Raw genomic sequence first — 23,576 nt, 5'->3', positions numbered from 1 at the left:
TAATTATGTGGGTACTATTACATGTGTGATGATACTTAAATTCTCATTGTTTTGAAATACGTTCTACTTCTATATGGCCACCTTAAGAGTTGCATATAACCACACAGAAGAAAAGCAGCACTTTCTTCATCTGTTTTTAGAAAATAATCATAAATCTGAGCTATCTCTTTTAATTGGATAGTGGTTTTATGGAGTTAAGTCTTAGACCACGCCACAACATTCCTGAACTGGGCCATAATAACTGCAAGGATCTGAGCATTCTAGTTTAGAACTCCAGCAAAATGGGAAAAGATGGATATTGACAAATAAATATAAATTGGACATCATGCTCCATTAACATTTCTTAGCTGTTTGATAGAAATTACCAGGAGCATGTATTGCAGAATAATGAACCTAAACATCTTTAGGCACCTTTCCTCCTCTTTCTTGTTTGACACAAATTGACTTATCCTCTTGGTACATAAAAGGACTATTATTTGTTGAACAAAAACCCTGCTTGTGTATTTTACGCTGCTGCTTTTATTGATATCAAGTTTAAAGGCTAGGGCTGTTTTGCTGAAGTTAGGGTGAAAGTTATCCTAATCTTCTTTAGGAAGCACAAAAGAAATGAAGTTACTATCAGTATTTGAGCCGTATTCAGACATTTATTTGATTCACACAAGGTAGTCTTTCCTTGTGATGGATGAATTCAAGCTTTAAACTTTCTATTATTCTGAGATGGCCCTTTGTGTTGTGCAGCAGGCTGCACTTACAGCATCTATTACCAGAACATGCCTTAAACAAAACATATCTGTCAAGAAAAAAGTGACAGACCTACACTAAAGGATTCCCAGGTTGAGTGTACAAGAGAGTCATCAGTATTCTAGCACTATTTGTTAGGTTCTTTGCAATATTTTTCCCTTCTTAAATATCTGTTTTTCATAAAACAGGCCGACTTTGTATTTAAAGAGCATGCATATATTGCTTTGTAACCATATTCTTCTGATCTCCCAATTATTTACAAGTGGTAGTTAATTTATATGATAACTTTAAGCTATTCTTATTTTCTAAACCTTTTCTTACATTGCACTGACATGACAGCAATGCAGAGACTAAAGAAAATGGAGTAAGTTTTCTGTTGTACCTTTGCCAGTTGTGGTCTACAAAGACATTAACTGGTGAAGTATTTACCTGCTCAATTAATCCTGCTTGTATTGGGAATTTGTATAGGAGTTGTGTGATCTGGCAGTTAAATAATCTGGCAGCTACATTTACAAGTAAATAAAAACCCAGTGCAGAATAAGAAAAAAGGTTTTCACTACCAAGTAGCAAGATAATCAAAACTGACTTAGAAGAGGAATCAGCAGTGGTTTGAAAGCTCCAAAGTACATCAAGAGAAGACTCAAAAGTAAGTTAACCTCAATAGTTTCCTTTCTTTGACAGAGTCACCTACTTCTTCCCATTTCTGATCATTCCGATTTCTTGATTATTTTTATACCTGTGACAATATTCTTTCTTTTGCACCTCTCTTAGTCTGTCAAATGTCAACCCCCAAATTACTGTCTTTTTTTTCACTCATCTCTGTTGCAGAAGCTCACCTCCTAGATAGGCAGCAGAGGAGGAGAAACATATTGCGTGACAACCTGGCATCTAGCACTGCTCTCTTCAAAAGAAGCTTTTCAAGCTTGCTGACTTTCCAAGTGACTGATCAAACAAGATCTAAAAATGCATAGCAATAGGCAATGCATATTAAAGGGACATAACCCTTACTTGGTTAATACAGGGATGCTGGTGCGGGACTCTTCATTAGGGACTGTAGTGACAGGAGAAGGGGTAACGGGTTAAAACTTGCACAGCGGAGGTTTAGATTGGATATAAGGAAGAAATTCTTTACTGTTAGGGTGGTGAGGTATAGGAATGGGTTGCCCAGGGAGGTTGTGAATGCCCCATCCCTGGCAGTGTTCAAGGCCAGGTTGGATGAAGCCTCGGGTGATATGGTTTAGTGTGGGGTGTCCCTGCCCATGGCAGGGGGGTTGGAACTGGATGATCTTAAGGTCCTTTCCAACCCTGACTATTCTATGATTCTATGATTATTTATTGAACTGGTGACTTTGGCAGACAAATTGATGTCTGGGTTCATAGATTGCTTGGACCGATTTGAATGATCCTCAGAGGTTAGAAGAATCAAATGAGGTTCAAGTTGTTCTAAGAAAATTAATGTCCAAGCATTCAGATGCACTGTTTGTGCCTGGGAGGACATAATGAAAAACTTCAGGAAAGGCTTATCAGCACAGTAGCTCCCAAGAACATTTTTTCTTTTCTCTACACAAGTCATCTTCAGAGACAGAGAAAATGAGATCTATTCAAGCCAGGAAAAGAGTCAGGAACTGGGATTTTGGTTGAGATCTGACTCTACCATAGACAAGCATGTAAAAATCTATGCTATCTATGCCTGAGCAAGAAGGAAGAATAAGCTTCTGGCTTTTCAGATCACAGTCCTTAAAGTTACAATCAAGTCTTTCCCATGTTTTTGCCCATCTGTCTAACCAGCTGTAAGCCGAGAGAGCATTGGAAAGGAGTCAGTGTCATTATCCCCTTGCTGTAATTGGCATGGCAGGATGGAGCAGCATGTACAGCCCTCTCCTGGTGTGAGAGAGAAAGTGAAGAGAAACCAAACCAAGTGAGCCAGATGTCACAGAGACCTTAAGAAGCATGCTGGAATCCAGAGGATGAGTGAAAAAGCTGTCTGCTTTTACTACACACAAGTTCTGTTTCTTCCCTTCCTCCACTGTCTTTGTTTTTCGCAATAGATACCACTTCATTGTTGTTGTTGTTTCGTACTTCTGATCCAAAGTGTTGAATTTCAGTAAGCATGAGTATGTAACATTCCATTTTTGACGACCCTTCTGCCTTTTCATGTGCTAGACACTGATGTTACCAGGAGACTCTGAGGAAACAGGTATAAATGGCAATATAGGAGCACAGAAAAAAAAAAAACAGGACTTGCTAAAAAATGAAGGACCACTTGATGTTGACAGTTTCTTGATCTCTTTCGAAAGCTCTCTTTGGTTTATCTCTAAGAAAACCAGATCCTACTACAGCTGTGACTGGAAACTATTCATACTTTGTCTCTGGACTAAAGAAACTCGTCCAAGAATCAAGGAGAGTGATTTAATGTTGTATTATGTGGTACAATATAATCCTGATACACGCTAGAACTCTTAAGGTTGAATGAATGCCCATAGTTGAATCAAACCACTGCATAAGTTGGATAAATCTCAGACTACCATTTGCCTTGATCTGTGACAACCTCTTAGGTCAATCCAGAACTCTATGAGACCTACTGTGCCTGGATTTACCCTCCTTATGCTCTTTGATGCTGACTCTGCATTTCAGATTTGTCTGGGAGCCCAGCCAGCACTGAGAGGTAAAACACCACTACAGTAGTACTGAAATGACTGGAAAATAACTCCAACAAAAAACAAACAAAAGGAGAAACTGTAATTTCTTGTTGTTTTGATAAGAAACAGTGCTCTTGGTTTCATCCTTTTTCAGATTTCTGTTCTAGTGCCTAACATCTACGATTTGTCTCAGATCTCTACAGAAATGTAACATGTATGAACATTTAAATAATTCCAGAGTCCTAAGTTCAGAATGTACAGTGTTACATGTTTCTCCAGGATGAAAGGTGAAAGAACATTAAATAAGTTCCAGATGGGGTGGACTTTAGCTAAAGAAGAAAAGTCAGAAGCGTAACCATATGACAGACCTAGAGGCAACTCCAAAGCTGCCAGAAGCTGCCTTTGGAGTCTGCCAAGGAGACAGATGCTCATGCCAACAGTGCATAGATTGGCATCATTTATATCACATCAGGCCTCATGCTGTCATGATGCCACTGTGCAAAGTACGAAGTCAGATAGCTAATATTTAGAAAAGAGCAATCACACTGCATATATTTAGATCACATATTCAGTAACAGTTTTCATATTATATTTACCCTTTTGGATCTTGACTTTTAAGACATGAAAGCATGTCTTATCTTTCTGTACTCATTTAACTCTTAAAAATTTCACAAGTGCATTAAAGCATAAAATAAAACTTTAATTTTTACACCAATGCAAACTTGGCCAAAAATAGCCATCAAATACTTGATACTAATGCTGAAATTAGATTTTTCTGTTTTAAAGGAATTCCCCACAAAATCAAGGGAATGGTTTGGGTTTTAACCCTCTTTATTTTCACATCACAAAACCCAAATTCAAAGTGGAAAGCTGCGAAGTGCAATACATATCTAAAAACTGTTTTTCTTTCAGTGGATTCACACATTGTTCCCAACTTCATGCTCTATCACTTGGAATATCTTTCTGTTTGAAAATAAATTATGCTCTGTCTGAAGCATCAAGCCTAACCTTAGGCATCTAGCAGCATAGAACTGTACAGATGTATTACAAAAAATATCCATATTACACGCTGTGTCATGGCATTTGAACAACTGCAAACTCTTGTATGCAATTTTGGACACAAACTGGTTCAAACATGCCTTGTTTAAGAGATCACTGTGAAGAGACTTCAGGTTTGATTGCACCGTCTGTTGAAAGCACAGAGTTTCACAGTTTTCTGAATGTACCCAATAATCATCCAACATTAGTCCAGAAGTTCTAAACAAACTAGAGTGCAAATAGATAAAAACTACTGTGATGGCACACAGTAAATCAGTGACATCAGAAAAGATCATGACAGCTCTGAAATACAGCCATAGCAGGAAGGATTAAGTTTGCTCTCTATGTGAATCCCACCATAAAGTGTGTTAAACTCTACCTCTCCCTGATTGAGAGCCTGGGTAAACATTGACAATTATTTAACAGCTGTTTAGGCAGCATGTTTACATATCCTGGGGACTGTGCCATCCAAATATTATGATTTCATTAGAAGCTTTGCCCTAAAGAACAGAGAGTTTGAGACTTCTGAGAACCCTAGAGCAACATGATAATTTTCCTACTGCATTACCTGGGCTTCAGAACGGGTGGATCTAGAAGCAGCTCTGCAGATGGTTTACTACACACAAGTCCTCAGCAGCATGGTAAAACAATATGCTCCTGGGAAAGAAAAATAAAAACAAAATGCATCACTGTTCTGTCAGATACCACATAAACAACAACAGGTTTGTTGATTTGAGGACTTTCTGATCAAGTTCTTTAGCTTTTTATCCCTAACAACGAAACACTCACTAAAAATCATGTTTCCCATGAACCAAAAAATCAAGCATCTTTATATCAGTGTGTTCTTGCAGAATGCCACTATCCCACTCGTGCACAGAAAAGTACATGTTTGCATCAGCTACCAAGTTCTTCAACTCTCTCAAAACAAATAACTGAGTCTAAACTGCTAGCTTCCTAAAAAGCTATAGCAAAGCATTTCCATCCCACTTACTCCATGGCCAAACATTCTGCTCTCAAATCCTTGTACACCCTGAAGAGTCTTCTGATACCATTTAAAACACACATTTCATTTGCATAGCCATACCAGCAAAAGCTGGTAAACTTGTGACTACAAAGCTACAAGACTGTGGCAGTCGGAGCACAGATAAGACCTTTGATGGATTTACAGATGTTTGGAAGAGGCAAAGGAGTAGTTTCAAGAACTAGCTTCAGGAACTGGCGAGTTCAGATGATCTTGACTAAGGTATATTTGGGACTCATATTTCTGGGATGAACAGCTCTCCTTGTCTGCAAACTCGAATCACACTTAGGACCCAATACACTGCTCATTTTATGTTAAAATATATACTGATCATTATAGTAGCCAGGTATTTTGTTTCCCCCCACAAGATATTCTTTATAGCATGAGTGCATTCTAAATACAAAAATATTGAAACCAAATACAACCCTCGCAAGCACTGTTAAGGTAAAAATTTGCTTTTAATGAGAAATCGACTATTTACATAACAGGTATTTGAAAAGAATGCAACATTATATTTTGTTTAATCAAATCAATTTACATTCAATTCCTTTGATATGGTAGAACCTATGAGTGGGTTTAATCTCTTCAGAGTTCTAATTTTCATTATTTACAAGTAGTATAGTCCTTAAAAAAAGGTTATTATTTTGGTACTAAGCATGAAAGTAATAGTCCTCTTTTCTAAAATTAACATCTGTTTTCTTCAGAAGAGCAAACTAAAAAGCTATTTGTGTTTCAGGAATTATGTCTTTCTGCTCTCAAGCACATCAGTCAAAAGAGACATTTGGCTGTTGTTTCATGGAAAGCATCTTTCTCTCTTTCTCACTCTGTAAACTACACAGCATTTGAAAAAGTACAGGCAATAACCTATCCAAACCCATGGAAAGCAGAAAGGATGCTATACACAGAAGAATACATGTGGCATGGAACAAATCACAGCATCTTGAAAAAATAACCACTATCAAAAAGTCAGTTTAGATACTTGCACTTCTTTTCTCTGATTGCAAGGTCAAGATGACAGTAAATAAAACAGATTCAAATATTAAAAAAAAAATATTCATTCCATCTTACATCAATTTACCTCTGCAACTAACTGCCATATAATACTGTGTAAAACCAGCTAGAAAAGATGTAAACATCTATTCAAACTGGGTACAAAACACGCATAATGAAGTCCTCTATCATACACAAACTACTCCCTTCACAGTCACCAGTCCATACACAAAACTGTCCCTTTGCAATAATGACTATGAACATTGCTGGCGGCCAAAAAACACCTTCTGGGCTGTGATACAGCCTCACCCCTACTAGTGTATCTACCAGTCAGCAGCACAGAAGGACCCTGGGCAAAGGTGGCTTGACTCCTGAGACAGGGACCTTGCTCTTTTCCTTGTCTGTCTGAGCAGGTACTGAGCACTCTGGGATACAGACACTTTTGGAATCTCTTCCATAGTTAACACCCACAGACAAGCCCCTGAAGTCACTCAAAACTAAAGAGCCAAACAAGCCCCTACAACTGAATTCAATTAACTACTATAATCAATCCCAACTTCCTTCTATTTCCTGTTATTGCACAGATAAACAAAAGCACAGGATTACTGAGTCAGAGCAAAGGTTCACTGAGTTCATTTTCCTTTCTCCCTAACAGCCACAAAGGAATGTCTTCTGATGAGTACACGACTAGGCCATGAATACACAGTCTTGTCCCTTTCTGCACTCTCCGCCTCCAACTGTTTTCAGCTCAGCAGCCTGCTGGGCTCCACATCATCTCTTAATAACCCTCTCAGGACTTCCTTGGCATGAACTTGTCTAGTTTCTTCTGAGCAGCTATAAACATAGCCAGAAAATAGAAATCATAGTTTTGGCAGCTTTTGAGATTATACAGATATAAAGCATTTAAGTATGTCTAAATCATCACTGAAATCTACTTACTACATAAATGACAAAAATTAGCAACATAGTTCCTGCTAGCTGGATAACTGCTAAATCCATTATCACATTTAATCACATACTCATTACTTTGCTTTGCACAAAAATAACTGCATCCTCATATACATCAAGAGTCCTCTATTCTGGTATTAAATCAGAATAACCACATTTCTCAGATCAGCTGTTGTGCAATTGCAATCCAGCACCACTAAATTACAGACAATTTTCCTTAGTCTTAGATTGCTGCTGACCAAGAAGAGGTTTAAACAGTATAACAATGCACAAGTAACATAAATAAACAGGTTAACATATTTATAAGATCAAAACCTTTAGAGGAGATAATATTTTAAAATACTTATGTAAGTATAATATTTACTGCAATGACAAAGAACTCATAGCCTGCCATTACTTATGTGGAAGATAACTGAAACTGGTGGATAGTTCTACTCTTTTACTGAGGAAAGTAACAATAGTTGCCAAACTATTTGTATGACAAGATCATTTTTTAGGAATTCCTAGGAGGTAAAAGAAGATAGAAACTAAAGCTGTCTAATCAAAATATGAAACTCCCAGTAGGAGAAGAAAGCTTCAACCTTCCAGATATAAAACATATTACATAGCATTCACACTTGAGCAATTGATAGAACGGTTAAGAGAGACAGCCACACAGTCAGCAGAATAGATAACCTCTGGGGAAAAAAAACCCTGAAATTTCTATCTCTCCAGGTATTATTCATTTGCTGAAACTGGAGGAGAAAAGATCCAGAGCTTTAGACCATTAAGACCACACAGAAAATGCAATTAGTTCACATGCAGAAAATGTCAGTTTAGTCTGTATTTCCTTATGAAGTTTCAAAAGGAAAATTCTGATTTTATAATAATAGGAAATACCGAGTTATTTGATTTTAATTGATATGTTCCTGCACTCAATTAGAAACTGTGACTGATCTTATAATTTGTAAAGTACAACATGGCTTTTGAATAGATATTGGCAATTTTTTAGGGCCCAATACCATGACAACAGCTTTTCTGTTGCCTCCGCAGGTTTTGTATTAGACCTTTACTAAACCAAAATGATACAAAATCCCAAAACACTTGTACATGTTGCCATTTATCAAACAGCCACCTAAAACAGCAACAGCATTCAGAGGCACAGGCTTTCTATCATATCCAGTGAAATATGGTCCAAGTGAAATGCAGGATCAAAATCAAACAACTCGCTATACAACAGAGGAAAGTAACGCAAGAATATATGAAAACCACAGGTCCCAGCGGAAAAGCCTGAATTCTTGAAGGAAGAAATATACGGAGGCATGGAAATTTTCTCTACTTGAACAAGAATTTAGGAATTAGTAAAGAAGAACACACAGTCAGACAGGATACCTGTAGTCATGTTAGGAGCTGCTTGTCAAATGCTGGCTAGTTCAGAACATCATGTCTGGGCTTCCACCACCATTCCTCCTGACTGGTATCTCTACTTAGCCTAAAGAGCACAAGAGCCCCTTGGCTAATACAGGGGGGGTTCCTTTCCAAATATGTGCCGTCTTGCATTAACATTTCATTCTCTATTAAGGCCATTTTGGTTATATAGTAACTGCGTATATTAACTGGTATACATATATATAGTAACTGGTTATATATTCTCCTGCATGGCCAATTATTGCTACTGCATACTGGAAAGATGAAATCCAGAGAATATGTGGGCATTTGTAGCTGGATGTGCATCTTCAGAAAGTATGACTCATGCGGAGGGATGGAAATTTCATATAAGCTTTTTCCCCAAGGTTATCTATCCTGCTGACTGTGTGGCTGTTGCTAAAGCATTCTATCAGCAGCTGAAGTGTGAATGCTATGTAATACATTTTCAATGTGGAAGGTTGATGCTTTTTCTACTGGGACTTTCACGTTTTGATGAGACAGCCTGCTACCAGAGTTATTTGTCTTTTAACTAAGGTATTCACAATTGAGAAATAATTTAGTCTTGAATATTTGTCGAGCTCCAGCTAGTGAAGAATTGAAAAGCACTCAATTGCAGCTTTTAACTGGGACTGGTTCCACTGCTCACCTGTATTTGAAACTCATTAGATGAAATATTTCATACAGCACAAACAGAAACTAAAAGGCAGGTTATTAACATCACAGCCTGTTAACTGGTGTGTAAAAAGCTATACAAACACCCATATCAGTGACAAAGATTTTCCTTTCCTTTCCTAATTCTTTTAACCCTTTTAAAATTATTTTTCTTGTAAGTATCAAATATTTGGATTTTCTCTACAGCAAAAATCCTTTTCATCTAGAGTATTTTTTAAAAGTTGACAAACTTTTAAACAGTTTTCACAAGCTCCTATCTCCAAAAATAAATCTAATAGAAGAATGTCAGTAATTCCACATACTCTACAGCCTAGAGAAAACGATGGAAACAAATATGACTGCTTTTCTGTTGTACAGTATTTGTAAGATTAATTAGGACTAAAATCCAGGATTAAATCCTACCAGATTTTTTTTTTCTCCTTACATGCTATGATGTCTATATCATGATTAAAGTCTTTGCCATTCTTTAAAGCTAAAGTTTGGGAGAAGCTATTCACTAACTGTGAGTTTATGAATCCAAAATAATGAAATCATGTCTTTTCTTGTTTTAAAACCTACTTGATCACTGAGGATTGAAAAGAAAAATCAGTGGGCCTTTACTACAAGGCTTTCAAAAGAAGACACAGAAACTGATAGATCAGATGTTTGATCAATGGCAGATTGCCAGAGAGTCATCCATATGGCTCTCCAGCTAATGTTTGAATATGATGAAAGTTTTCTTTGATTGAAAAGCCTACAGTTTCAGATGCTTTCCTCACACCCTGAAACTTGCATTAATAAGACTAAACTCAGAACAAGTTTTCTGTGTAAGACACATTCTCTTGCAGGCAGAAGATGGTCAATTATTACCATAGCATTCATCCGTGCTTTCCAGCCTCTTCACAAATCAAAAAATTAGTCTTGCTGTAACAATCAGCTCTCCCTGGAGAAGCCACAGCATGACATGGAGAAAGGTTCAACTCTGCTGAAACACGATGGAAATAAGCTCCATCACATTTAAGCACCACATCTATACAAAGAGGTTTCTATTTCCTACAGACTTTTGCAAAATGGGCAAATATCCTTTTACTTTAAATATCTCTCTGGATTCAAATACAATGTATCAAATGGATTGTTTGATTCTGTAAATGAGAACAGGCATAGTCTGACCCTACTTCCACACTTCTGTGACACAAAGTCACCAGGGTCACAAAGAAGTCATCAGTGGAAGTTGCAAGTATGCAGAACTAGCAGCAATCAGGATGTAGGTAGGAGCTCAGGGTGAAAGAAGGAGGATGTTTGATTAAGTCAAGAGGATCTTTGCTTGACATCACTATTTATATTGGTGTTAAGATTAAATTTGTGTCATACATATATTTTTTAAGAGGTAACACAAAATGTTCATGCTGTCAACTGCCTACATACTTTTTGCAGCACTGGGCATTGCTAAGATTTTTTAACAGCTGCTTAGGAGGGCAAACAGCTCATTTCCTGTATTTGAAGGACTCAATTTCCTGAATGAACTTAATACTTCATCTACTAGATAATACTTTCATACTTGTATTTTTTAAGTGAATATACTGTCTTCCACACCACAGACCTCTACCCAGAGTACACAGATGTCCAAGAAGTAGAAAAAGTTATAAAGATTACTTGCATTTCAGGAATTTGAGGTTAAAGGAGGAAGAACACAATGCCTAATTCAAACAAAGAATTTAAATGTGATTAAATGGCAAGTTTAGTAGTTTAGATGGCAAGTTAATGAATGTAGAAGAAGCCAGGTTATTTATTATGATTCAGCCATGAACATTTAAAGTTCACATGCAAAAAAATAATTTTTGTTAGAAACAAATCCGATTTGTTTATTAATCTCTCAAATAAGTCAAATGGATTTTTAATTGAGAAGTAATTGCATTTTGCTTTATACAATCTTGTTGATTTCATAAGCTTACCATCAACCCTTTGGTGATTTCTCACCTGATAAAGAAATTACATATCTAATTAATCACGTTGTGTAATAACAAATCTCCTATTTAGGGGTACGATAATTAAGATTGGGAAAACGCTAGGAAAACAAGAAAATTATTCCCCAAGGTAGAGGGATTGCGGGTTCTACTTGAAAGGAAGATACACAGTTTGCAAAGTAGATTAATTAGTTTTAAGAGGATCTCAAAAAGCTTGGTACTTTGAAGTACGCAATCAGTTTGGAAAAAAATATATCTGTGCTACAAAGATACCTTGTACCAACTTTCAAAATATTATCTCTGGCAAAACACAGCATTTGCTTTGCTATATGAAAAACCTGTTTTCACTTTTGGAGACACAGTATGATGAATTTTGGCAAGCTGAGTGATTTCCCATCTATGATTCATTTGGCAAGGCAGAAATGCTAAACAAGAAGCTTGCCTTGAATTTACATACCCCATCCATACAGTTTCAGCTGCAGCAGCTGAGAGCAGAGAAGATGCTAGTTCAAGTGAGAAGTCTTTTGGGACAAGAGTCCGTAATGAATCCTACTTAAAATATGTGGTCATTCTCTGCTATGCGCATATTTATATCATTCTTATTAGACATCCAAAAACTGTAAAAATCTCTATACATCTCATTTTGAGACCTATGTCAGAGATGAATACATAGTTTAAATGAATGATTTGAAGCTGACAACCTCAGCAAACTGTGGTTCAGAGCAACTGTGAGCAACACAGCTGTGGCATCATGCTGAAAATATCACCCTATCTGAACATATGTACAGACCTCAAGAATAAATGGTGTCCTGGAGGGAGAAAAGACAGGAAAAGAACACTAAATTCTGTTAGGTGCATAAAAGGGGATCTGAAAAGCATCTTCAGTATAGAAGATTAAGAATTCTCCTCTAAAAAAAGCAAAGAGATAATGAAGAGAGTCAAACAGAGAGGAGCTGCTGACTTCACAAAACTGTTTTAAACTTTCATTTCCCCTTTCTCCGGGCACAACTTGAATAAACACAACATTTCTGCCTGAGTAAACAAAACATAAAATACTAAAAGTACACAAGGACGAGTCTTATAGTTTCAAATGAGTATCTGGAAAAGCAATTAAACATTCTGGATCAATAGTTTCTTATCATTTGCATATTGGGTAATTTCTTTGAAAAAAGGACATTCTGCTTTTCTGCTTTGGCTAGCAGCTGGCCTGTGATTGGAGCTATTCAGCAGTAATAAGTAAAAAAGAAACGATATAGCAGTTTATTTTTACTTGTTTCATAACTTTTCAAAGATATGCCTTTTTCTCAAATATGTCATACAGTTGATTATTAATAAAAGCAGCAGCACAAATTCCTCAGGCTTTCACTAATCTCATTGTTCTCTCCTGCACTTGTCAAAGACATGCTTATTCTCACATCCAGAGCCCAAAAGAACCTTACTTTTTTGCTTCTCAGCTCTTATAAACATGAGGCCCTTCAGCCCATCTTGACAAGATCATCCTCCACAATGCAGGATCCACCTCTTGTAGGATTACAGCAAAGCTATACAATACATAGGCTATACCTACATAATTTCATGCCCTACATCACTTTTCCTTGCATGCTCTCACAATTAGTAGGAATTTTACATGACTTTCTGATATATCAACATCAAAAGGTCCATTACTGAAGAGAAATATTTTCATAATATTCCAAATGTTGGTTAGTAGAAATTTGACACAATAAAGATTCCCGCAGAAGTTAACATGTGTAAGCCCTAGACTCCCACACTACCACTGGTACTTCATTTCTACACTATTCCAGTTTGAGAACTAATAATTTCATCTAAAAAGTGACAACGATTTTTTTGCATAATCCACTTTAGATGTTGTAATCCAATATATATTTTTATTTCAATCTCTTCCACTTCAAGGGCAGGCTCCTTTGATCAAACTCATCATCCATACTCAGTTTCAATGTTAATCAACTTCAATGTACTGCCAGATCCAAATGAAAAGTAGAATTTTTCTATTAGAGCCTGTGACTTTGTAGCTCACCACTGAATGGAGGACAAGTGTGAGAGTCACAAAATCCTTTATGAACTCTCTTCTGTAGCTGAAAATTATTCTCTGAAGACAGAGGGTTTGCTGTCAACAATACTACCAGGCAGAAACCCATCAATGAGAGGCTCTATAGCTATCTTATATTACAAAATCCCATGGACTTTCTTCTCTGTCCTCTAAAATATATTTTTTTTTAAAACTAAAAGTAGACATGTCATTATAAAGCACCCACCCCCCTCCGCATAACTTAATCTAGTAGAAACTATTTAAAATGTGCAAAGTTCAAAATCTGACTGTTAGGTTCAATAGTCCAAAGGCAAATCCAAAGTGTCGCAGATGTAAAACTTCTTGGTATCTGCTACCCCATCTGATTATTTCAGCTGACTGTGAAAACAGGTAAAATAGTATCTCTATAAATTATCTGAAAGCATAAATTTGTGGTTTATGTGTTACAACTTATGTGGATTTAAAGCCCTAAGATACCAATTCTCTAAACAAAATTAGCCTTAAGTAGTCATTTCCTCTGCAGAACCTTTTTCCAGTAGAGAACATTATCTTGACAATACTTGTTACAGAGAAGGTATATTTGTGAAATATTTATTCTATTTCTTCATGATTATTTTACAATCCCTTAAAAAAAAAAAAATCATTCATGCAACATTATTTCAGTTAATGTAATCTGCAAGTTCTTGCTGTATTTCATCCTATCAAGTAAACATTCCTTGACTTTATCTCTCATGTCACACACTCCAGCAGCTGTGTCCTTGATGAATCTGGAGAGAAATTAGTGTAGATCTGATAGCATTCATCTTTTTGGCTAATTTTAAACTTTCTCTTCTCAATTCAAACATCTCTTTATTCAGCTATTCCTGAGACTCTTTTATTGGCAAATTCAGTAGTCCAAAGCAGCTGGCAATACAAATGATACCTATTTATCCTAGAAATGGGCCAGCACTGCAAGATTTGACTGGGTGAAAAACAGGCAGAGATAACACAGGTGACTGGGAGAAGAACTGTAATAAGTGCTTGAATTTCTAGACAATGAATCAATTTATGTTAGTATTCATCAGAATAATAAATAAACATTTTTCAATGCTTAGAAAAATAAAAACAGTTCAAAAATTCTCAGCCTGCATAGGTAATCCTAATGTTCCTGCTTTGGAACAGCTAGGTACATGCTTTATACAGCCCTTTCAATAACATTCTACCTTCTTTCTTGTAATCCCATGCAGTGCAGTCGCGTGAAGATCGGTTTTATTTCATGGCTGCAAACAGGATGGCATTGTGACTGTCACATGGTTCCAGCCTGTTAAAATTTGCCTTGTGTGGTGTTAATAATAAATATGGAACATTTCTTGTTTCCTAAATATTTAATATGGACTGACTGCTCGAAGGTGCTATCCTGTAAAATCATTTTCTTTTACATATTTTAATGATTAAAAAAAACCCCTATTTTAATATTTCAGTAAGGATATAATGAAAATTTCTCCACTTGGCACAGACGTACCTGCAAAAGTCCACTGAACTATTCAAGATTGCAAATCCATTTATTTCAGTAACATTACAGACAGTTATGATGGAAAAAGGATCTGAAGCTTTCCTTCCATGGATGGAAATGCTTCCTTCATAGAGAGAAGTTGTACCTTATTATTCTCTCCATCAGTGGCAATAACACTAAGAACAAAAGCACAAGGTTTTGTAGCTTCCTTTTGTTTTAGAAAGTCTATTTTACTGGAAGGAATTGCCCATATGGTTTTACTCAGACTATGCTGGCATGGGGCTAAGAACAGTCAGAAGAGTCACAGCATGGAGATGCTAAGGCATCTGATGAAGGGCATTGATTTGTGGTGACAACCAAGATTAAGTATTTCATTTTCTTTGCAGATTTTTTTTGATAGAAAAACAAACTGTGTCCAAACAGTAGCAATACCTTTATGCTTATCCACATCCTACTCTCCTGTTCTTACTATTTATGATGTAAATACTAAATATGGTGTTCATGCTAAAAAAACTGTATTGTTCATCATGAAGGTATCTATATTTATGAGGAAAAAAAATTAAGATCACTGATTAGTGTCCTAGCAATAGTGAAACTCCATTATCAACATCCCACTGCTAAAGTGGAGGTATACCAAGGAAATGTGAAAGGTTTCTATATTTTTTCTCTTTTTATTCTATTCTACAAGAAGCAATGAAAAAAAAATTGCATCATATATATACAATCGGCATTTACACTGGAGCTGTCACAGACAGAAATATATAAAAAGATCTAAAAAAAAGTTGCTACTATAAAATTGTACAGTTCATTTATTACATTTCTTCCAAAAAATAAAACAATTTACAAATGTTGGCTCCTTCTTGATGCATGTTAAATCTGAATATAATAAACAGGGCTCATAACTGCCACAATTTTGTCAAAATAAATGCAAGGCAGGGCCAAGTATCCTGGCATATGTTTATGCTATGTATTGCAGGCAGGTGTAAGCACACTGCCTACCTTCTGAGCCTGAAAAAAAATCCATATAGCTGCAGTAGCATGATGTGATGCCTACATTAATAAACCCTGCTGAGAGGCAGCTTTATTTGTGTAGACTTGCTGCTGTGCTAACAGAGTTGCACAGTTTTCTTTCAGCTCAGAGCTCACATAGAATAATCCCACACATACCAACAGTTTAAATTCACAAAAAAAAAACCCCAAACCTCCACATATTTATAACCATGATATACTAGAACCTGTTATCAGCTTGGAGATGTGGCATGTGTAATTCCCACGACTAACTTCTATTGCTACTGAAATGATGCCATTTCTAGAATAGTTACAGACAAGAGACATATAATCATACTAAAGTGGATCTGTCTGCAGGTTTCATCTTACTGCAATTTATAGTATATTATTATTTTCCTACTTACTATGAAAAGTCATTGTCGTTTTAATACAGTACTGAGAATGAGGCATATTTAAAGATCATGATAGGCAACAAAAATATTTATTAATATCAAATCTATTTTGTAATTAGTGCTGATCACTTTTCCAGAACTTGCAGTAGATGTATTTTGTTGTTTCTAGGAAGCTACCTAACTGTAGTAAGAAACTATCAGAAATTATTATACACATACAGAGAAGCCCTTACAGATTTATAGAACAGATCTGAGGTATACGTACTTTATTTTAACCAGAAAAAGAAGTTGAACCAGCAGATCCCAAACCTCCCTAGATTGCACTTCGCTACATGAGCCAGCTAGAAAGTTTCCACTACTACATCTTTTTATGCCTGAAAAGATGGATAAACCAGTGAGGAACTCTCTCCTTCAGACTGCCCAAGAAGGAGGTCTTGGGGGTTGTTTCATTTTTTTTAATTATTATTGTCTTGTGTTATGCAGGCAGGAATCTTCTAACATTGTAAAGTAAGAGGCCTTATGCCGTCTATGAAGAAATTACAGATTTCATGTCATCCCTCTATAACAAAACCTGAAGTGTAAAATGCCTGAAACCCACTGTTACAAAGCAACACACACTGAAGTGAGGTGTTTCTGATCTTACTCCTAACTAGCTCTGTAATTTTTCCTTTCTGTGTTAACATTCTCACTAGTAAAAGAAATGCTAATCTATCCCTAATAAGGAATTTAACATGTATGGACTACACTGTGGATTGATTTAGACAATCATTCATCATGCACTAATTAAAACCATCTTTTTCTGTTTAATTATTGGTCTCTAATGATATTAGCTGAAGACAATGTATTTCTCAAGGAGATGACAAGCCACATTCTTTGGCAATAGTGCAAGCTGTCATACTCTCGGTGGGTTCAATTTTATTTCAGAATTATGCTGGAAGAAGCACTTCTGCAATGCCTTGGGAAAAAATAAAATAAAAGTAGTGAACATCTGCTGATATTGATTCTGTGAATCTGAAACTTCATGAAAGCATAGATGGGATGCATTTGACGAGCATTTTTCTGGAACACTTTCAGACTTAAGCAAACAACATCTGTTAATATTGATTCTTGGGTTACACTGAAACTTTCAGAAGCATTACAATCAGTGGGTGACTGAAAAGCGTTGCTATAGGTGTTAGAAGATCAAATACTAAACAAAGGTTTAAAGGGTCTGTTTCCCTTTAGCTTCACTATTAACCTACAGTCACACCCCTCTAGAAGAAAATACAAAGAATAAAGGTGAGAATAGTATTTGCTTTATATAACAGTGAAAGATCAGAGAATAAAAATAACATATATGAAAGTTAGTGTCAATGTCTGATGCAAAATTTTTCCATTCTACAGCTGACACAAACCTTTCCAATGTTACATTATAATAAAAAGATAAACAAGTCCATATATTGATTTGGAAAGACTTCTTGTTTGAACTGTTTTTCTTTTGAATGGCATTTTCTTTTAATAGTGAACTTCTACTGAAATGATCAATTTACTCAGCAGTCTTTGGTTTTGTAAATGATTCAGTACAATTAAAGCATGCTTTGCAGTATCAGCATGATTGTTTTCCATGTTTCACTTTGAACATGCTTAGTTAACTCCAGTTTTCCTGCAGTAGCTGGCCATTCACTTATGTGGTATTTTATGCAATGCTGGTAGTACATAAAACACTATGGAATAACAAATATTATGGAAAATACATCAATCACATACAATTAATAAAAACATTTCCACAACAGATCACAGTTTTTAAAAAACAGTTTTCTGATGCAATTGGACTTGTCAGTTACTAAACAGACTTAAATCTCCTTCCTGTGACCAAGGTAAGAATCACATGGAAGAACATACTCCTCTGCCAACCTCCTACATCTCTTCCAGTCATAGAATAGTCCTGGATAGGAACGATAATGGTACTAATGAATCAATTTCAGCTAGAGGTCATACAACATACATATGCTATCAGCCTTTGGCAAAAGACATCTGAATGCTACCATCTGTTTAAAAAATAAGTCGCTTCTTCATAGAAAATATTTCAGAGGACAAAGTATTCAATTTTATAAATTCACTTTCTCACTCAAGTTTATGTTGCTTCTCTGTCCTACAGGAATTCTATTTGCACTTGAGAGATTTCTCGAAGTCAAATCCCAACCATATGGAGGTAGCAGTCAGTTCTATTTATCTTTCACACCATATGAAGTACCACCAGCTAGTCCAGTATCTTGCTGGTGAACCTAAGCAAGACACGGGTAATGTTAGTAGTCAGAAAGAAACACTTGACAGCACTGTGTGCTTCCTTCAGTGGAGAACATCTGTTTGCAAACCAGCAAACTAAGATGAAAAAATCAGGATTTCTTGTTGATGCTCATAGTTGCCATGTAGCTTGGACTACTGTGTTTTTTTATATACACACACATATGGACACAAACACATAGTGTATGTGTATTCAGTAATGTCTATCTTGTTACACAATACAGACTTCCCCAACTCCTAACATTATTCTATGTAATTTATAGCATCATTGTTTAGAACTTAATTATCTCCAGATTTCTTTAGTCCAAAACAACATATCTGGGGTTTTATGCACCGGACTTAAAAAAAGCTGCAACACGTACCAAGTCTCCTGGCCTGTTCTGCTCCACCAGGAGAAGAGAGCTGCCTGCTTTCTCCCAGGGGAGCCAGCCGTTCCTTGACAGCTGGCCAGCAACTACAAAGGAGTATCACCAAACCTTTGGGCTAACAAAGCTCATCATTTACCGGACCTAACAAAAAAACAAGATTCATCCACTCTTATTGTGTCACAAAAGAGTCAGTGTAAGTTCAGACATTTACACGAGGAAAGGCAATTGAAACAAACATATATTTTCCATGACCAAAAAAAAAAATAATAATTTCAAAAGCTAACTTTTGAAGAAAAGTCAGAATGAAGGTCCTGAATTGAATGTCAGAAGGTGCTCAGATAATACAGGCATGGAGCATCTAGAAAAAAAAGGGCAGTTCTTAAGTATTTGTGGAAATGCTTTCACGGTTTACAGTTCATAGCAGCTCTGCCTGTAGTCCAGAGTGCTTCTGAGGATCTGAATCAGAGTCAACTTGGCACCCACCATTCTTCTTTCTTCAAACACTACATCAATCAGTAACAGAACAGCACTTACATACAAGCATACCCTTACAACACAGCCACTGCACAAATTAAATGAGTTCATGTAGACTATGTTATGGTGAAAACTGTAGACAAGAAAAACCCAACACATTCACCCATGACAGCATTTTTTCCTCATGCTACACAGTGAGAACACAATGGGGGTAGGGTATTCAAGACAGTGGGAATAACCAGGCAGAAAACTCCTACCTACTGATCGATGCACAATGCAAAGCAATGCCTTCAAAAAGGTATTAATTTATATATACTCACATCTATATATATAAACCTATATGTATACCTGTATATAAACCTATACCTATATACACCCCACATATACAGATATATATATATACGCACATTTTTAAACAAGAACATCACATGCTGTGAAACAGAAATAAAATGAGAGCATCAAGTAAACAATCCATGAGACAACACTTTGTGCCTTCCCTCTCATATTTGGTTCCAAGAAGACTGATCTATTGGTCTAAACACCATAAAAATTGAAAGATACAGCCATGGAAAACAAAAGCATTTCCTGTTTGATCTTCTAACTCATGGGATTCATATATTTTAACACGGAGAATATAATACTAATTACTGTGTTAAAACTAGGACTGAGTTTTTAAGCTCAAATTCACATGGTTCAAAGCTGACATTCAGAATACATCATTCTGCTTTTATACTGTGGATCTTATCTAAAGGCAAGCACATCTTCTCGGTAGAAAGCTTGATCAAACTGAAGCCAAAATGAATGCCTGTTTATTCCAGCTACTTCAGTATGTTTAATTACATTTGTTTAGTCTTTTATGGAAATGAAGAGAACAATGTAGTCTAAAAGCACCGGACATCAAATCATTTTGTGCACTTCATGTTAAAGGGCTTCCTATTTGGCTCAAGAACAGTTGGAAGTCTGATTTTATAAATATTCTTAGAAGTAATTAAACCACTTCTTGTCGCTATTTTTATCTTTTCAAACCTCTAAAAGTGAGTAAATAAAGACATTGAGTAGGTAGTATAAAACTTTTTAACACCAGCACAGGCAATGTACAACCATGTGCTTTTTCTGAAAGCCATGCACAAACTCCTTTTTCCCCAAGACATGCTCAGAAACTGTACAGAGGACAGATTTTTTTTTCTTAAATCGGCATTATAAAAGTAGAAGCACTATTACGGAACTACTCCTTCTGAGCTACTCACACACACATATATTTGAAAAGCTTTAGTAATCACTGATTAAAACTAATTATATACACCAAAATTCATACATACTTTACATGGCCTGCTTTTAAACTTGCAAAAGGATGGCCTGTCCCTGAAAAAACGTTGTGTATTTTGACATCTAGTGTGTTTAGCCAGATGAAACAAGCAGCATCAGGCTGCCATCTACTTACTAAGGTAGTACCCACACACAGAGCAAAAGATAATAGGGAAAGAAGAGTCACCTTGTTTAGATACGGAAGTTAGCTTTAATTTCTACTGTCCAATAAGGACTGATTTTGTGACGTACAGAAACTTCTTACAGAAACATAGAAAACTTACAAAGCTCTGAACCTTAGGACCTCGATAAAGTTCAGATCTTCATTTGAGTTGCCTTTAAAGAAAGATTTAGTAACTGTTTAGGTTAAAACATTTAATTATGTGGTTACCAGTTTTAATTAGGGGAAAAATTAAGGGAAAACTACTAGTAATATTAAAGGTCAAGAAACTGCTTTAGACTGTTCTGGAATTAAAAATTCCTGTTCTATTTTACTATAAGCTTGCTTTACAGATAATAGAAAAGATCACAGAATAGTTAGGGTTGGAAAGGACCTTAAGATCATCTAGTTCCAATGCCACTGCCATGGGGAGGGACACCTCACACTAAACCATGTCACCTAAGGCTCTGCCCCACCTGGTCTTCAACACTGCCAGGGATGAAGCATTCACAACTTTCCTGGGCAACCCATTCCAGTGCCTCACCACCCTCACAGTAAAGACCTTCCTACTTATATCCAATCTAAACTTCCACCATTAAAGTTTTAACCCTTGTCCTTAAAGAAATATGTCTTTAAAGAAAACCCTATGTCTATAAAGAAATACTCCTTGTCCTAACACTACAGTCCCTAATGAATGGTCCCTCCCCAGCATCCCTGTAGGCCCCCTTCAGATACTGGAAGGCTGCTATGAGGTCTCCAAGCAGTCTTTTCTTCTTCAGGCTGAACAGCCCCAACTTTCTCAGCCCATCTTCATATAGAAGGTGCTTCAGTCCCCTGATCATCCTTATGGCCCTCCTCTGGACTTCCTTCAACAGCTCCATGTCCTCCTTATCTTGAAGGCACCAGAACCATAGATAATACTCCAAGTGAGGTCTCACAAGAGCAGAGTAGAGGGGCAGGATCACCTCCTTTGAACTGCTGGTCACGCTCCTTTTGATGCAGCCCAGTTGGCTTTCTGGGCTGCAAGTGCACACTGAAGCCGGATCATGTTCATTTTCTCATCGACCAACACCCCCAAGTCCTCCTCCACAGCGCTGCTCTGAATATCTTCTCTTTAAAAAAATCTAAAAATAAATCTCTTTAGTTGATTTGCTTATATAATACAACCAAATAAAAGATAAAAGCATTATCTAAATTATTATTGCCGTCACCTTTCAATCAAAGATCTGCACTTACTAACCTGAAACTTCTCTCCCTTATTTTTCAGTCAGAGAATTTCCCAATTTCTGAGTTGGTCCCAGCTAGCATGAAGACATCTGCTGATAACTCAATCCTTCCCCAGAAAGAATTCCTGTCTTTTGCACAGCTCTAAGCAAAAGCAGGAGAAATGCAACCGGCATTTAGATTCATACTGAGGCCATTGTGCTGTCACTGAGATTAATACAACCTGCAAAAGGCATTGCAGTAGCTGATTTATACAGTGTGCTTAATGAAGATATACAGTGTGTTTAAATGCTCCTGGCCATTGCTTTCCCTGCTCCTCTCTCTAATTTCCCCTAAAGTAGAGCTTGCCAATTATTTGAAACTGATTCAGCTCTCAGAAAAACAATAAATAAATAAATAAATAGATAAATAGATAAATAAATAAATATGAACTAAGTGCCTTTTTACCCACTTCAAATATTTACTCTGTTTTCCATGACAGCTGGCATCTGCATAGTAAGTATATGCATCCACTGCATTGCTGCTAATTCCATAGAATCTTTCTCTGTATTGTCTTTAAGGAATGTTGTAAAAGTCTTCACTGATTAAGCTCAGCAAGACCCCATATACAATTGGAAGGCATCTGTGAGTTTGCAGCAAGAGGTCTTTGTAACCTCACAGCTAATCATACCCCAGCAGATTCTTGGTGTTACTAGGTGGAGTTCTACTGTGATACATAAAGAAGAGCCTAGAGATGGTACTGCAGATAGCTTTAAGTAACAGCCCTTCCATGGATTCCCACTGCAAAGTATCTGGGTATTTAATGGACTCAAGACACATGAAATAGCTTGTGTATTGAGTTTAGCATATGTGAAAAAGCTAAATGTATATAGCGTTTGTATGTGTGCGATGCGCTCAGCCTAAAAATGTATCAAGATGTTGGAGTGCTAAATAATACACTGCCCATTAACATGTCTTCATGAACCTGAGAAATATTCCACCTGTGAAAATTTCCATCAAATGGTAAAAAATCCCCTCAGAACCATTGCTTCAGGTTCTCTGCAAGGTGAGAGGCAGGGGCCACCTTACACATGGTATTTTATTAATATTTCCATGATACATAAGAACAAGAAACAAAATATTTAGGAAAAACACAAAACGAAAAACAAAACCACACAGAAAGAACAAGAGAAAATTGGGTTATTAAACTGATGGGTCTTCACTGCAACTGCAGAAGACAGTGTCTTCATACATACATTTTAGGAAAGTACAATAAGAACGGCCTTCCTATAATAAATTAAAGCTATTACTTAGCAGTTCTGCAACTTCTACTAAGAGTTCTCAGAATGCTTTATAAACATTATTTGTGTATTATATCCATGATTACACATATTTTTCTACTGCAGAAGACCAAAAAGTAAAGGTTGAGCATTAAAACCTTGTTG

Source organism: Melopsittacus undulatus, chromosome 6, assembly GCF_012275295.1.
Source record: "Melopsittacus undulatus isolate bMelUnd1 chromosome 6, bMelUnd1.mat.Z, whole genome shotgun sequence".
In the NCBI taxonomy this organism is placed as follows: Eukaryota; Metazoa; Chordata; class Aves; order Psittaciformes; family Psittaculidae; genus Melopsittacus; species Melopsittacus undulatus.
The sequence above is the reverse complement of the archived record's forward strand: the minus strand, read 5'-3'. Positions refer to the sequence as shown.